Raw genomic sequence first — 18,223 nt, 5'->3', positions numbered from 1 at the left:
GTTATGTTAGCACATGAATAAAAGTGTGAGTTGTCTTGGAAAACATGACATTGTCTGGTATTGTATCTTATTTTGTTGGATGGTTGAGTTATGTTTAACTTACAGTTTGGTTTTTATATTTGATTGTAACCATGTAGTTGTGAACAAAAGTCTGCATACTTTTGTAAAGACCATGTATATCATTGCAGTCTTCAGTTTCCAATGACTGCTGTAACTCATAATTTTCCTCGACGGAATGATTGAAAGCCGTGCACCTCTTTCACCAAAACATTCTTACACTGTTACACAGGGTGACATGTTTCTCACTGTTCACATGTTCACACCCTGCGGTTCATTATTTTGAGTTATAGTCCCACATACACTGCTGTAGGAATTATTCACTAGAACACAAATACAGAAGCTATTACCAATAGTGGCAAGATGTGTCAGCCAGTTATGTGGATACTGTCAGCCTTATTCTTTAACATGACCTAATCTGAACCTAACTGAATGAATCTAGCAGCACTAGCCATCCATCGTCTGCTCTTCTGGCTGTTTTGGAAAAGTTTGTCCTTTAAATTTCTCCTAAATCTTCCACTCTGCTGAATGTTTGCAGAGTGTTCTGGAGTATTTCTAATGAGGATGACATATTATTCCCCAACTGAAATTTCTTGTCAAAGAAGGTGTTTTTATTCTCGAGTTTGTCAGAGAGAATGACGCCTGGTCAGAAAGTGCCGTCCAGCATGTGGAGCATAATTCTGAAAGGTTTATTAATCATGAAAGTCGAAATAATATTGAAACCTCAAGTCTTTATGACCTGGATGGTAAGAGTTACAACAACAGCGAAATCCTGCTTTTGCATTAATGCAGGAGTAATAACAGTCTAATGATATAAAATGCTGCATCACAGTAAAAAGTGTACAACAGTCATGGGAGATATTTTTCTGCATTGAGAACTTTATGTTTACTCTAAGTGACATTTTTAATGCAGAACTTTTATACAATATAGATCTGAGTAATTCCTTCACCATTGCTCAACTCACTAACCCAAACGAACACGTAATAATTACATGAGTTATGTAATTATTATGTATTTTAATCACTGAGTTTAAATAGCCACAGCCTAACTGCACATTTTAGGAAGGAGGTGACGTAGACTAGTGTTTTGTTTTGTTTTGTTTTGGGGTTTTTTTTTGCTGAAGCTGGTCTCTACATGTGTGTGAGAGACATAGCAACGTGTTGTTATTGTCACAGAAAAGTTAAATAATAAGCAAATTAGGTTTGAAAAGTTTGTGTGTTGTGTTCGCTGTCACAAGTTGCTGCAGCAAATTCCTGCACTCATCTCGGCCGGACTCTGTCATCTTCCAGTAGCTGCTCCATTAAACTGCACTACTCATTGACTCATTTGTGTTTCTTCTGGTGTGTGGTCTGTACATGCTGAGTATTGCAGATAATAGTGGCATTTGTTAATGCTGGTTTACCAGAGTTTTGTTAAAAAGCTACTTGCCTTAAACTATACAGTAGAATAGTGAATTAGAAACTGTGTCTCTTTGGATGTTTAAATAGATTTTATTGGTGTTGAACTTCAGTGCTCTAGCTGTTTCCTGCTGTCACACAGTATTATCCCATGTCGTCTGATAGCCTGCTGTTCATGTCTGAGCAAAATCATTGAGGCTTCAGGTCACTTTTGGTTTGGGGTGGGATCAACAGATTGTTTCATTTGGGAGGGGCTGGCTCGTAGCCCCCAGTAATTAACTATTGACCAGTCTGTAATAAACCCACCACTACTTCCTACAGCTAGCTTCACACCTATTGTCTATGTACATTTGCAACCTGATTGAACTGTTGTTGGAGAGGAGGTATATCGGACAGCTTATTACACTGAGTTTTTTGTTGTTATTTTCAGAATAAATGGAGATCATCTCCAAGAAATCATAACATGTTACAGCATCCTCTTCATAATAATGCAACACAGAGAGCCATTGTTTACACATAGTACTGTGGCAAAAAGGCACTGTGAAAAGTTTTGGGTGCACCAAAATTCTAGCCAGAGTGACCAGAAATGTGCTTGGAGGAGAGGAAAGTAAAGCCCTTAACCCCAAAAGCACCAGACTTATTGTCAAGCATAGTGGTGGCAGTATTATGTTCTGGGGTTGTATTGAAATGGAAAAATGAGAAGGATTACCACATTCTTTGGGAAAACCTAAAATCATCAGACAGAAAGTTTGATCTTGAATGGAATTGAGTTTTCCAACAAGACAATGACCCCAAACACACATCAAAAGCATTAAAGAACTGGGTAAATCCAGCTTGGATTAAGGTTTTAGATTGGCCTCCCCAAAGTCCTGACGTAAACAAATCAAGAAACTGTAGACTGAGATGAAAAAACAAGTCTGTATCAGAAAGCCAACAAGTTAAAGGTTAGCGACCAGTACAAACTATGTAAAAGTCTGAAACCCTGGGATGCATAACAGTGTGGAATAGAAAAGCGTAACAAAGAGTTGAGATTAACTGATATGTGCTTAGTTGGCTTTTCACCTGAGTTAAACTATGAAAAACTGTATTAAAGCTCACTATGACAAAGTGTCACATGTTATCATTTTGTCTTTCGGGATTTGTCCAAAGTTGCTGTTCCCCCTCTACTTTTTCTGCTTAATTTGCTGCTGAACGGAACACTTCTCAAAGGTTATCATTGAGTCACCTTTAGTACACATGAGCTCTTCCTGTGTTTAGAACTTAGCCGAGCCTCTGAAACACTTCTTGACTCTACAAGACCTTTCACCAATCTGCTATTTCAGAACTGTCTATCACCATCTGATCAGGACACACATACAATGTTCTCTAAACAAACACTTGACCTTGTGCTTGATGCAAAACATTCAAATATTGAGGTGAACATGCTCGCCGGTGCACTCGCAAACTTTTGTACCTGTGCCCAAACTAATTTCCATTAGAGAGCAAAGTTCATTTAGGCCAGCTGTCTTTGTCATTATTGAATCACCGGTTCAGTATTGTTTCCAGAAAATAAAATTGTGACACAGAGATGTGCACACGTGCGCATACACGTGGGTAAAGCCAACCGGAGATGAGCAGCCAAGCGTTAGATTACAGGGAAATGATCAGCCGGGGTAGACAGGAAACACAGCAGGAGAGTGAAGTGTGTGTGTTTCACAGTGTGTGTGTTCTTTCCACAGACGGTCTCACACCAAAAACAACCAGACCATGTAATGATTTCATTTAAAAAATCCACGTTTGGTTTGGATAAAACACAAAGTTTGCCAGTCACAATTTATCAATTTTCACACAAATTGAAAGACTGACCACAGAGAAAGAGGTGAAGATAAAACTGCATTTACAAACTGTTTCTGATCTGATTTAGGAATCGCAGGATACTCATACCGGGGTGGTACTTAGAAATAGGTTTTCTGTTTGGCTTCATCCAGCCATGATTTAGTTTGGTTTTATTTGCAGTTTGGTTGCAGGCCAGGGCCCATTATTGTAACTGTGCTGTTGTTGTCAGACTGAGTCACAGGGCTGCTTCTCATTCAGAAGTTTGAATACTGTAGTATGCTTATGCTGCTTAACTTGGTTTGAGTGTTAACACATTTTTCTACATTTTCATATAACTCAATAAGCCGAGTTCCTCTCAAATGCATCAATGTTTGGTGTTTTCTTAACAGCACAGCAACTGTGTTGAGTAAAATTGCATTTACCATAAAATAGCAGAACTGAAGTCAGAAAAAGATTGAGTAAACAACATGAAAATGAAGTCTTCATTGCCAGCTTTTGATATTTGACTGCAGCTTTTGGAATCTCTTCATTTTACAAGAAGAGATTGAAGCAACTGGGCGTCCTGTAAAATGTTCAGGTTTACATCTAAATATTTGATCTGAGAGCTACCTTTATGTCGGTTACTTCTAGTGGTTTAAATGTATTAATCTTGTTCAGTTGCAGACAAGTCTTCTTTCTGGCATTTCCTGTGACCCAAACAACGACAGTTCAAAGTCTATTTATGTCTACTTACTAAGTTACTTACTGAACATTTTGGCAGTGCTCCAGCTTTTGTCTAACAGCTAGCATGCTAGCAGGGTTAGCCTTCAGCGTCACCATGGGGAGGCCTCACTGCACACCAACACTACGTCTCTATTTTGTTTGTTCACTGACGGTGAGTTTTACTCTCTCTTAATTTCTTATTTTAGTTTGATCATTTTGACACAAATCTGATTCCATATTGGTACAGTTGGAACATATTTTTCTGGCAGTACTAGTCTGTCACAACTAGGTCTGCTGTGCCTGTTAGCCAATGGCATCTTTCTAACGGAAGATGAACTTTAACAAGCTCTCTGGCAGACACAACCTGCACAATTTGAACAAGAAGCAATAACCATCGCCATGCGTCAGAATGTTAGCTCCATTCTGTAACACATATTGTTCTGGCTGCACCACACTATCATTCTGCTATAGTGGTAAAATCTCAAACTGGTTTGCTGTATTTTTTACAACCGATCACAATCACCATATGGCATGGAGGTTAGGGCTAAGGCAACGATGCGACTGTGGTGGTTCTTTAAAATAGTGATAGTGCAGTTGTTTTGCTGGCACAGTTGCACACAAGGAGGCGAGCACTGTAATTAAAATGGATAATCCACCAAAATAAATAGTACAGCAGCTTCACTGCATGACCCAAATCCTCTGCAAAACTTCAAATTTACAGTGGTTGTTGTTGTTTTCCAGAGTGAACGGGATTTTAAGTCAGACTGGCATCGAGCTAGACAGTCAGACTAATTTACATGTTCTGGCAGGTGCAATTATTTTCCATTTTTTTGTAGGCCTAAATATGTTTTTGTTTTTATAATCCATGGCTGTGATTTGTCTGATGTGATTTTTGCATTTTTTGTAGACTTGCTATTTTCATTACAATTTCATTCTAAACAATACAGTACAATACAACAGAAACTGAATGAATCCATTTTTGTCTCTGTCTCTTATTTTCCCAAAGCCCTGAAAATGGGTCCACTGTCTCCAGTTAACGTCTTGGTCAAAAATATGTTTATGTATTTAGAATGGAGGAAAACCTGTCTGTGCCTGTTTTTTTTTTTCCAAAGCAAACCCTTACATTGCAAGCTATTTAAAAGTCAGGTTGATATTTTCTTTCTCTGTTTTAGCATACAAAATATTTTCATCATCAGTAAAGATGTACAAAGGCACCAGCTAGCTACACTTACATGATTAAGAAAAATTTAAAAAATTCACCAAACCCATAATATACAAACATACACAGAAAGTGATATAAAGAAAGAAGGGATGGCCTCATTTCTGTTGCATTCCTTGATATCACTAGTGCTTTCTTCCTTTTTTAAAAACATTTTTGCGCCACACACTCGCTTTCATGCGTACGGTATTCCAAGCCTACGCACCAGAACACAGTTGGTGTGCTTTGCCGCTAAATGACTTGAGACTAAAGGGTGGCTCGGTAGTCTAGTGGTTAGCACTGTCAGCTCACTGCTAGAAGGTCATGGAGCTTTGTGGGTTTGGTCCGGGTGCTCCAGCTCCCTCTCACAGTCCAAAGACATGCCTGGGAGCTTAACTGATGATTCTAAATTGGTCGTAGTTGTGGGAGTGAGTGTGCATGGCTGTCTGTCTCTCTGTGTTAGCCCTGTGATGGACTGACGAGACCTGCCCTGTCCTGTGGATCGACTGTTACCCCGCTTCCTTTCACCCCATGTCAGCTGGGATAGACTCCAGCCCCACTGCGATCCTTAACAGGATGAAGCGGGTATAGCAAATAGATTGATTGCCTTGAGACCCAATTAAATAAGCTTTATCCCAACACATGTTATTTGCGTGCAAGAAAGACCTAATTTAATAGCAAAGCATGTTCTAGTTCCAGACCAAAAGTCATCGTGGTAATGCATTACAGTTCGTCTACAGCAGATCTGGCAGATCCAATGCTGTGGCTCCACACCACACTGATCTCTGCTTGGACGGATGGATCGAGGTCTACAGATTAGTGTACTTTTAAGCGTATCAGACATCTTAACTACCATTAGGGGGTTTGATAAAGAATCTGGAGTGATACCAACTAAACCTGCTTAAATGGGCCCATACTGTGTCCACAGATTAGCTGAAGTCAAAAGCTTCATTAGGGGACTCTAAATGACTGTCACAGCTTCTGGCACACTGCTTGTCATGTTGGAGGAGTTGCTGTGATGCACTTGTTGGATCCGTTGTAGATCTGTGCAGGTGCTCTTTGACTATGTGTTTTTGGGTGACATATTCTGGCACTGTTTTGTCTGTGCAGGCTTTAAGAAGGCATTGTCCAGAAATCATATCAGCATGAGACGGCTGTTTTCTGCTTCATGAGGTGCCTCTGCTGCACCAGATGAAACAGACAGAACAAAACGGGAATGCCTTCTCAGACTGGTGTTAAACAATGCTGCCAGCACATGTCACCACACTGAGGCTTACTGAAAGCAGGGTGAGACTTGCTAATGACGACAGCGATGACGTTGACGCCCTTCTCATACCAGTGCAACAGTCTGTCAAGAGTTAAGGGCCCCTTTCCCAGAAGCCGAGATTTTTGTTTGTTGCTGAGAAAAATGGGAGGACTTGCCCTATTTTGCTTATGTGAGAAGTTAGCACCATGGAAACTCTTGATTTCTTCATCATCCATTGCTTCATCTACCTTTTTCTGTATAGTATTTCAACTTAGATTCAAAGAAAGCTCAGCGGAGGTCGACGGTGTTCTCTATTGCAGACCTTTTTCAAAAATTTGAAAAGAAAATGTAAACCACATTTGCACCATCTTCAACCCATCTTGTAACTCTGTGCTGCTGGCTGCTACTGTCAGTGGTCCTTTCATTCCTTTATAGGTAATAAATGCTGCTTTTCAATCTCCCGGTTGAAATATCCACTTTTTCAACTGTGGTACTAATGCAAACTCCTTTAAAATCACATGGCAAAGCGATGCTGCTGACCCAGACCAGCTCCCATTCAAGTAATGATTCTTAAATGTTTTAAACAATAAAGGATTTCATTCAGATTGCGATTGCTCTCCGTGATTCACCATGCATTAGACCCCGGTGGAAATGAAAAGCACGGGAGGATTAGCAAATTGCTCCTGAAGGACGAGCAGCAAAAAAACGACAAATGGCACTATTTCCCTCCTGAAGTAACCACGAGGGATGAGATGCCGTTTGTAATCAGCGCTCAGGTAGTTTAAGCCTTGAAGGTGTGTATCCATTATCTCTTTGTGTGTGTGTGCCTACAAAGATGCGGTCATCTCAGAAAGTGGCCGCTAATCGCAAATCCGTTCCCCGTGGGGCTTTAAATCACCGACAGACCATTCACTCCCTGAGACTTAATGTCCTGATGACAAAGATGCTACTTTTGTAAAGCCCCTTTCAGACATGTAGCATTTTCCATTAATCTGACAGCAGTTTATGTCTCAATAAGCAGCCTGATCACTTTTCTATGAAAATCACAGCGACAGTTTTATCAGATTGGAGCAAGTCTGAGTGAGTGCAGTCATAATTGACAGACGAGATGTTTTACATATCGTGTGAATACCAATCGCACCAGCCTTGAAATTGCACTCATTTTAAAAGTGGTGGGTTTAGAAGGAGGAAATTAAATGGAACAAGTTGAAATATTAGCAAAAATGGCTGCAAACTGGTCAAAATTGAGCAAGATTGAATCATTTTTGGGCTAAAGCTTGTTTGTTACACCCCCATTAGAACAGATACTTACTGTATCAGTGTCATTACCAGAAACTCTTTTAATGTTCAATGTTTGGTTGGTTTGGTTGGAGTTTTCTTCTTTGTGTCTCCTCTGTGTGTTTGACATCATATCAAACGAGTGATGTAATGCTAATCGACCCCGTTTATCTCCGTACCCTTGGCAAGACAAGGTGACTTTACCGGAGCGAAGCAGCTGGAACACCGGCAGCAAGCAGAACAATATAATCAAATCATGTCGTTTAGTTGCCTTCTTCTCCTCTTTTTTCTTTCGACTACATTTACCGAGTCGCACGAACTACGCCTGAACTTCACATGACTTCTGCTTGCTCATTTCTCTGATTGTGTCCTCTTTTTTTTATTTAAAGTCACCTACATTCGTCTCGGGCTTCCCAGACTAGCCGAGCAGGGTGCAGAATCTCAATCACTCGCCTGACCATTTCTGTGACATTCACTCAGGCTTTCTGTATCATTTTTTCCATTTAGTTCCATGTCTTTCTTCCTAATGCTCCCCTCCTCCTCCTAAGAGATGCTCCATACCTTAAGGATATTAAAGCCAGGAAGAGATGAGTGCTTTTACTGAGGGATGTACCTTTTTTTGATGTTAGGTGGATGGGAGAAGCTGTGAAAAGGTGAAAAAAGTGGGTCATCCATGCCTTTCCATATAGGTTCTGTAAGGAAAACGATAAAGTAAGGGTTTGAAGAGGAAGAAGTTTAATCATTTGACGACATCCTCAACAATAATCCCCCACATGCAGAGAGCTTTTCGTGAATTCTGTCTAAATTTTGTAAATGCAAATTTGCACAAACCCCCGAGAGACACAAGAAAGAAGGCAAAAAAAACACTTCAGCGTGAAATCTGACTCCATGTTCTCGATGCAGTCCTAATTAGCTATTCTCAGCTGGGCCGTGGTCTGCATAGCTCTCTGCTTTTTGCTATTCAAATATATTAAAATGAGAGGATATGCCAGTTGCTGCTCTGCTTTGTTGTTTTGGTTTTGATTATTAAGAGTTTGGGCTTCATGAGAGGGGCTTCCAATTTGTTGCAGGACTTTAAAAAAGTACTTTTTGTGTAAACCTTTATAAAGATTATAGTTACAGCAAGAGTGCACCGTCTCTTCTTCTGAGGCATTTCTAAACCAGGATGGATGTCTCTTATTACCATCCTCCACCTTGTGCCATACCATCGCCTCCGTCTCATTTAACCGGTTGTCCTTCTCCCTCCCCCTCCATCCATCCAAGACAGACTAAATTAATAGACAGACTGAGAAAGCGCAAAGTAGAAAAAGGGACAGAAAAAGTAAATTAGATAGCGAGAGATGAGGCCGGTGGGGGTGGGGGTGGAAATGGATGAAATGGAGGCTGGTGGGAATAGAGTGATAAGATGAGAAGAAAGAGTAGATTGGAGGAGACAATGGACAGATTAGGGATGGAGGCCAGATGATACCCAGAAGTACAGTTAAACACACATGAGGCCGATCAATAAAGTTTGCTCGTCCTGAGGGAGAAGGTCTGACCCAGTGACACAAACACAACCTCACAAACCTCTGGGGGATGAAAGGACAATGTGCACCCACGTTTCACAAACCTCAACCCCCTCCCGGCCTCACTACATCCACATTTACACACAGACACCATCGCTGGTCTCTGGGGGGGGTTCAGGCAGTTGACAAATTGGATGCTGTCCTCACTGTTTGCTTTTTGCTCTTAACCCATAGCACAATTAAATCCTGAGATAACAGTGATAAGCTGCTTTATAAAGTTCTCTATACAGTTTAGGACCTCCTGCTGCTGAAATAAATTGTGATAGGAATTTAGATCAGTGGGAAAATCTGGTGTATTTACTGGAATTTGATTAGATTAGATTTAGCTTTAATGTGATTGCACGGAGTACAAGAGCTAAGACGACGAAAGGCAGTTTAGCATCAAACCAGAAGCTACAGTACAAACAGAACAGTTTGGACAGAGTGCTATGAAAACACTCATATATCAATATATAGATGTGGGTACAATATAGAAGAATCTAAATCTAAGATAAATAGAGGTTTGAGCAGTATAAACAGTCTGAGCAGTCTAAGCAGCATTAACGCTGTCAGATATATGCAGTACATATATACAGGATTAACAGTTTGAACACTATAAACAGTATTAACAATGTATAAGACATGAGATGACGCATGTCTGCAGTATAAACACAGTATGAACAGTGTAAACATAAACAGGGAATATGGGATCAAGATGGGAGATGCATGCAGTTAATGCACAGTGTAAAGTCCAGGGTGAACATAGATGGAGGAAGGGTTTGTTATAGTTAAGCCCAAAAGTATTCATATCCATAACATTTTATAATTTATAGTGAATTTTTATTTGACCACCAGCTTTCTTCTGATTGAAAATGACATAAAAGTGACAAAAGACAGTCAGACATTGTGTTGAGAGAGCTTATATATAAATATTTATATTTTTACTTTAATTAAAAATCAAAAATTGACGTGAATTTGAATCATTTTGGGCTGAACTATATGTGCTACATTGACTGGGAATAATGGACAATTTCTTTCACAGAACACTGCACATGAATACGTTATCTATCAGGGAATTGTGGAATAAACCAAATACAGAACTAGGAAGAATAAATATTAGCCCCTAAAGGTGAATTTCTTTTTATAAGGTAAAACATTTAAGTTTTGCAAAGTTTTAACGACAGCTGATGGTGGGTGCTGATGTCTAGAGTGTCGATTCAAATGTCTGACAAAGTCACTAAACATGAGTTTAACACATCTGTGATGTGAATTCAACAATATATTGAGGGAATTTGAAACTGCCTCCAGGTCAGACAAAATGAGTGGTTTGTAAAATATCGACTTAGTCCATGTTGCACTTTGTTTAATGTCCGGTTTCATTAGACAGATTTAATGGAAACTCAGGTTTCTATTGGCGTTGCACTCTATGCCAGAGTTTCAGTTTTCTCACCTTTTATTTTACATTGAGCTGCATTATACAATAAAACAAACAGTTTGTCAGATTTTAATTAACTTAAATGGAAATGGTCATTTTGCTGTTTTGGGAGAAAATCAACCATTTAAATGAATTAAGTAAAGGACAATACTGTGGATGAATTAATTGATAAGAGGCAGAAAATGACACTATTTCAAAACAGGTGTAGCTTAACCAGCATGTTGGTAGAGCAGCAGGAGCTCTGTCTGAGTCTACAAAAGATGATGATCTTTTTTTAAATGTTTGGGGCCGAGATACATTCAGAGTGATTGTGATGCACATGTAAAATAAAGAAGCATAAAATTACGTTTCAATTCATGCTTATGGACAAGCAGCAGAGATACATTTTGCCGATGCTAAACCGCATGAAACATTTAATCAGCTGCTGCTCAGGGTGTCCAAGTTACTTCCCTGATTTTGACTGAGGTGTTATTCTGCCTTATTTGTCCACTGCTACTGCAAGATTTCATCAAACATACTGTATTTCCTAATTAATGGGATGTCCTGGTTGAAGCTGGGAAGATAAAATGACATGTAAACAGGGATGTGTAGACCCCACATAGCAGGAGGTCTGACGCTCTGTCTCCATGGCGATCCTGTCTAATGAACGTACAGATTCTTGGAACTCACTGGAGAGTCTGCCACCTGATTGCGCTGGTGTGGACACATGGCCCGAAGGCAGTTAGTTAGCAAACCAGATCAGCTGGGGAGCGACTCTTCACTTAAAGTAGAGCTTTATTTGTAGTTGCAGAGCTGGAGAACAGGCCCCAATGCAGAGGACTCACTGCTGCGAGGAAGAATTAATGAAGACATTTGGGAATTGTAGCAGCTCTGCGGCATGACTCTGTGTTTGTGCTAACATGCTGATTAGATGTTTGTGTGTGTTAGAGTGTGTAATTACTGGTCTATAGTTTATTGCCAGCCTGTGCATCTGTTACCTGACTCCTTCAAAGCCTCCAAGATCCAAAGGACTGGCGACCAGCAGCCTGTGAAACCAAACACACTTTGTGTCTCTATCTGCTGTTTACTAGCTTTGCAAACGCATCCGCAACATGCATAAGGAGACGAATAAACACCCAAACTTACTAAAGCTGTGCTACACTGCAGCTGTCAACTGCTAAGAAACAGCCTGGGTGCAAACAAAGTGCTGGACTGAAGTTTAAAGTATCCATGAATTCACTGTGTAATGTGTAATTACATGTGTGCGACTGTACCGGTGTCAACATTTGTGCAGCATCAGTCATGGTGTTACATTAAGCTGCGGCTGTGAGTCTGGCTCTATCTGAGCCGGCCAGCGGGGCGGACAGAGTAATGACTAGTATTTAGACTGCTGTCAGGCCACTGTGCTGATAACAGTGTGTGGGAGCGGCTGTGGAAATAGACTGTCAATCCTTCAATTTGACTCCCATAACCACTGCGGTACCCCCAATGCACACAACAGAGGGGAAGATAAAGTACAGGGGAGTTCTTGTGGAGCTTTAAACAGGCAATCCAAATATTTTCTGCCTCTTGAGGGTTTCAGACAAAGCAAAAATAAACACTGTTTTTCTTTGTGGTGTGGGACCGAAGCACATCACAACACAATGAAGTGCTACTGTGAGAAGACAGAGCGTTTCTTTTAATTTGGCGCTGCACATTTCAGACTCTCAGATTTGAAACTCCTCTCTTCTTTCCACACCCGTTGATCCTGTTTTTTTTTTGTTTTGTTTTTTTTAGCTTTCGACTAGGACTGAGCTATGAATCTTTCTAAAATTGAAATTGTGATTTGAACAACTCAAAATGCTGCAATTTAGGGTACATGTTATGTAGTGTGTCTGAGCCAGTGTGCACACGGTTTCCCAAATTCATGCCGTTCTCCTGGTGTGACAGTCATGCTTTCAATTGTATCTCGTATGGTAGATGCTCCATCACATGCTTTCTAATCTAATACAATCGTGATACCACAAATCAAATTGCAGTGACAATATGTGTCCATTGTTCAGCCCTTTGAACCTCATTCCTTTTAGTTATGGATTGTTTCCAGCAACATTACAGAGATGAGGCCTGATCCAGAACCAAAAATACGATCGTATTTATTCTAATCAGGCTGAAGGTCTTGGGACTCAATTTTTTATTCTCAAATAACACAACTGGATTCAAGAGGACTGCATCATCACAGGAGAGGAATAGGTTTTTGATTAAATGCACAAAATATGAACTTTAAATTAAAGACAAATATGTGTCAAGTGGGGACTGGTGGTAGCAGCTTCTCAAACACAAGCTGACCACAATCCAAAACATAACCTGCTTTATCATCTGTTTTGCTCCTGATAGGATGATAATTTACAAAATTGGGGTCTTGCTGTTTTGAAGGAGATCTAAAACCCGTGATTCCAACCATAAACTCACTAGAAAATGGGTTATTGAGGTAACAAATCATGTGAGAAATACTCTCATTTTTGCATAGACTTTAGTGCATTCAGACTTCAGAGGAGATGCCTCCTGCTGGCTGTTGGTAAGAATGCAAATCTAAGTCACTTTGGCACCATCTTTTATGATACATTCAACTTTATTTTCATTTCCTTGTTCAAAACCAGAGCCTAGTTGACCCATTAGATAGTCAACAACAAAGATTTGGTCACCAATGACGAGAAAGGAAGCATCAGAAGGAGCTGGTAGATCCCAACCCAGGTCATGACAGTGTAAGAGCGGATGCACAGGCTTTGCTTCGACAACAGCAAGGTTGTGAGCAGTTACCAGTGTCAGGGATGGACTTTTCTCATGGACTGTAACTTTAAAAGAGCAGACAGACTGGAGACAAGAGCAAACAGAGATGTGTTTGTTGATAGTCTCTTGCAGAGTCAGGGTGTGGTTGGGTTTGGTGGCTGGAGGTCTACTGTTTGATTGTCTAGTTGTAGACCAGAAACAGTCGAGTGTGCACACACTCAAATCTGAACACTGATTTACCTTTTAAAAGCCTGAAAGAGGGTATCTGACCCTGAAACACAGCAGGACACTACAGGGCGGTGCCACTACTCACTGAAAAACTTCTGTTGACATACAGGCATTTTTTTTAGACGTATAGATTAGTCTTTCTGAAATCTGCTTTTGTTTCAAATGCTTTCAGATTCTGAGCCCTGAAGGAGGAGTGTACTGCAACGTGAAAGTAATGGTTTAGCGAGGAATGTTGAGCCTAAAGTCAGAGTTATCTTTGTCAGGAAGATTCCTGTCTTTTAACCTGCTGGCTAACTGATGCAGCAAAGCTAACCTGCTCCAGAAAAGGTTAGGTTCAGAGTTTAGGATTTAAGCTGTACATCGGCTCCCTTTCACCAGTTCTTTTCCCGATGATTCTGTATTAGTGATACAGCTTCTGCAGTTACAATGTCACACACTATATGCATCATATTGCAATGGGAAGCTACATGCGTTTAAGTGGTGATGCAGAAAATGCTTAACATGTTCTTATGTTTAGGTCTTAATTGCTGCTAAGTTCATTTTGCTGCAGCTCATTGAACACAGGTTAGAAAATTTATTAGTCTGTTGTTATTTATTACAGAGAATATTCAATCAGTAACATTTATTCACTTTAGTTTGGTCTAAAACTAAGATAGTTGCATCGAACATTCATCTTATGACAGTTTAAGACATGAATGGAGAGTGGGAAGTTTAGCAGCTCTAATGTGCAGCTGTTGTGTTAGAAATAAGCGGCTGCATTGATCAGGAAATGAATATTTAACTCACACAATTTAAAGTTTTCTGCCAGCATTCCTGTCATTTACAGTAGCAGCACTTTTTACTGTAATGATTTTTTGTATTCTTCATAGCTCTCCATTTTAAAAACCCATTCCTCCTCTCTTATCTGAAAGCACACAGAGTCTCATGAAGAAGAAAACCTGTTCACAAAGAAAGTTGATGGCCTCTGTTGTAGAACCAGTTTACACAAAGAAGGCATGTCAAGGCAGTGACAAGACGTTTGTCAACAGTTATTGTAACCCAATATGTCAATAATTTTAAAATCTATATCTGGTTGTTGATTTAACCCTGAACAACAACAATTTTGTGTATAAAAGTTCCATATTTAGTTGTAAAATTAGAGGAATTCAGCCATATATGTAAGTGATTCTGAAAAAGAAGAAAGATACAGAAATACCCACGTTACAAATTACCAGAATTGGTTTATTGGGTTGCATTAGCTCTTATTTTCTCCTGATGTGTCTTCTAACATACAAAAACACCATATGGACATGTTAATAAGGAAAAAACCTTTACTTTTACAGTTAATTTTTAACAATGTTAGCATATAAGTTAACATTAGGGGGCCCAAATCAATCATCGACACATTTTTATATTCAATGATAATAGTTCTAGATAGTTTGATTGGTATAAAGAATTTGATCTGTATAAAAGAGTCCATCAGGTGTGTGAGAATGACTTAATATGCAGTTTGCATGGTGTTTTCCAAGGAAATCAGTTGTTCCTTAAAGGCATTAGAGGAGATTTAATTTCCTACGACTTTGAACGTAACATGCGCATGCACACATACAACCTCTCCCTCACCCCCCTCTAACCTCCCCCCTCTTAACATTTACGAAGAAACGCCCCCCTCCAGAAACTTGCGTAGCACTCGTGAAGTTGTCTTTTACGGCTGGGTCCCCCTGGATCTTTATCTGCCATTATGTAAAAAAAGATGAGCAAAACAAGTCGCCAGCTAACTATGAAGCTATACCAAAGCAACACATACACAAAACACGTAAGTCCAAGGCGTACGTAATCTACGTAACTAGGCCTGAGCCGGAAGATTTTTGATTGACAGGAAAGGGAGCAAACCAAACGCCTCGGTCCGAGCGCATTGATTGGCTGATGTTTTTCAGGTCCTGCCATGTCCACAGTTATTTATTTTTATTTTTTTATTCTTTTAGAGACCATGCATACAAGTCCACTAAAGGTCAGTATATTCATTTTATGTCACTCAGACAAATTAAACAAACAAAAAAAACCATCCTCCATCCTTTAAATAGCTGCTGTGCTGTTAATGAGCATCTTTTTTGGACCTTTTGATTAGTCGCTGCCAACTGCGAGCTGCAAACCAGCGGGACAATGATGGGGGCTGGGAGGGAGCCTATTGTGTTTCTAATGCAGCTGACCGCCCCTTGTTTTGGAACTGAAGGGCCGACAGATACTCACACAGTATCAACCAGCCCTAACACGCACCCCCCCTCTTGAATTTTCCCAGCCTTCCCTTCTTTTTCTGCCACCAGGGGAGGAGGAAGTGGATGCAGAATGGGACCACTGATGCATTTTGATTGCACCACGACGGTTAGAATGAGTCATAAATCAAATCCCTGACTTGTCCCGGCCCCTACGCACGCAAGAAAATGCATCGCCTTGTCTTCATTTCGGCTTGGCTTGGACTGGCCATACTGGGAATTTACTGGGACCATCATTACATGCTGATGGATGTCTGAAGTGTACCAGTGGCCCCTCCGGCTTCAGCTCCATGAGATGAGCACATTATGGATTTTCCTTTGTGTGGAGAGAGCTAAGGGTTTTACTACCTTATGGATCATACATTTATTTCTAAAAGTACACACGTTTACATGCAACTGCACCTTGATGCCATTTTTGCACTACTTTAAGCCATTACTTTTTCACATATGTTCAGCCATGTGCAGAATCCAAAAGTGCAACATCACTTAAACTGCTGTTTTTATCACTTTTAATACACCAAATAAGCTATCTTTAAAAGAAAAAGCCATGTTTTCATTGATGCACTTGCACATTCTGTTTCTCTACTAGATTTTTTATTTTATTTTTACACGTTTCCTGCTGTACTTTCAAAATGTTGTCTGATTTTGTGCACGCGCTGACAGGATCGCAGCTTAGTTTCATTGTACGCTGTGCAGTGATGATAAAGGTGTTCTATTTTATTTTATTCTACCTCCTGGGGTTGGGAGGAGGAGGAGGCCTGTCATAACACTGAATGGGAGGTTTCTGTGTGGGAGCTGGAAGCCCTGACACACCCCTCACCCTTTAGCCAGCTTATCAGTGCCCAGGCAGCTGTGTACCTGACGCTGTGTAATCTCATCGATCCCATTAGCAGCAGTGTTGAACCAGAGCTCAGGCTTAGGAGCTGCCTACACTGGTGTCAAAGGCTCAGCTGGATGCGGATGGTTTTAAACGAGCGCTGCAACATTTTGGGAAGCATGTTTGGTTTCCATTTTTTGTGAATTCGCTAAGAGGATGGTTGTAGTCGGGGACCAAGCCGAGCCAGGATAGCTTGGGAGGAAAAAGGAAAACTGCTTTCCTAAAGGTGTCTGTATGCTCTACCTTCTTCTTCATTCAAGTGTAAGATTTTGATTGATTACTGTTTGAATATCTGGAATGGGATAGACCAGTATTTTCAATAATTAACTAGTTATCGGTATTGGTGTTTTTATTGATGAATTAAATGGGCTACTTCAGGTCCTCTCCCTGTCTGTCGTCACTCTGTCATCTCAGAAATGTCTTTCAATTAGAGAAAGCAAAAACTGAACAAGAAACACAAGCTGTTGCCACAAACCAGGAAATTAGCTCCTCTCACCGTGGTTAAGGCTATGCTAACGGCTAGCGGCTAAGTTAGAAGGCAACCACAGATTAACCTGAAACAGTCTGGAAAATAATAATTAATAATATGTTAAGATTTGGATCTTAAAAATGATTGAAGAACAGCAGATGGAACTGCAGGAGACAAGCTGATCAATCTCAGCTGGCCTTGCATAAACAGAGAAGAGCATCTTAATTTAATAACTGCTGTTTCTATTTTACATTTTCAGTTATTGTCACTCTAATTAATGAAGAAGCCAAGTTGTGAATGACTGATTCTCTGCTGTCACATGCTGTTAAAACATTACATTTAATGTATATCCTGCCAAAAAAAAACACAACACAAACAGCAACACAAACCAACAAGCAAATAAATGAAAACATATAAGGAGATTCCTAGTGTTCACTATGAGGATGATTGTAGTCTAGGAAAAAGCCAATCTTGGACTTGCTGGGGAAGAAAGAGGAAAACTTGCTTGCTTAAAGGTTTCTTTGCAGTCTCTACATAACTAAATACTATTTGAATGTCTGATGCTGATCACAAAGTTTTTTTCACCAGTTTTTGCTCTTTAATCTGTACTTGACACTGATGAGAAATGGTTTGTCTTCTTGTCTAATGTGTAGACGTCTCACCATCGAGTACCATCCTGTCTGGTCATCAAGCCTGGCAACCCTACTTTCTGTGAAAAGCCAAATGTTCGTTCTGTTGTAGGCGAACCGCAGTGGATCAGGTCAGTGTTTTTTTGTTTTGTTTTGTTTTGTTACCCAACTCTTTTCACCAAACACTGAAACATTTTAGGGGAGTTATCAGTGAAACTGCTCCAGCAGAGATCCCGGCTGCTTCTGTTGGATGCCTGGTCTTGTTTACCTGCCTCCTGGCCAGATGAAAGCAAAGTGCTGGCTGCTGCCTGCCTTCCAAGGTCAGGTCACTCAGACCTTGTTTGGATGTG

The 18,223-nt window shown here is 40.3% G+C and overlaps 1 protein-coding gene across 1 annotated transcript in view; it reads left to right on the top strand.

Annotated features, from left to right (window-relative positions):
* The window catches only part of plxnb1b (plexin b1b), a 143,328-nt gene that overhangs the window by 27,990 nt on the left and 97,115 nt on the right, over positions 1 to 18,223 (top strand). Inside the window, exon 3 of the mRNA XM_022208187.2 lies at positions 17,898 to 18,004. The gene's annotated coding sequence lies outside the window, so the exon portion shown is untranslated. The remainder of the gene's footprint in view (positions 1 to 17,897; positions 18,005 to 18,223) is intronic.

Source organism: Acanthochromis polyacanthus, chromosome 5 (genome assembly GCF_021347895.1).
Source record: "Acanthochromis polyacanthus isolate Apoly-LR-REF ecotype Palm Island chromosome 5, KAUST_Apoly_ChrSc, whole genome shotgun sequence".
Lineage (NCBI taxonomy): Eukaryota > Metazoa > Chordata > Actinopteri > Pomacentridae > Acanthochromis > Acanthochromis polyacanthus.
The sequence above is the reverse complement of the archived record's forward strand: the minus strand, read 5'-3'. Positions and strand labels throughout refer to the sequence as shown.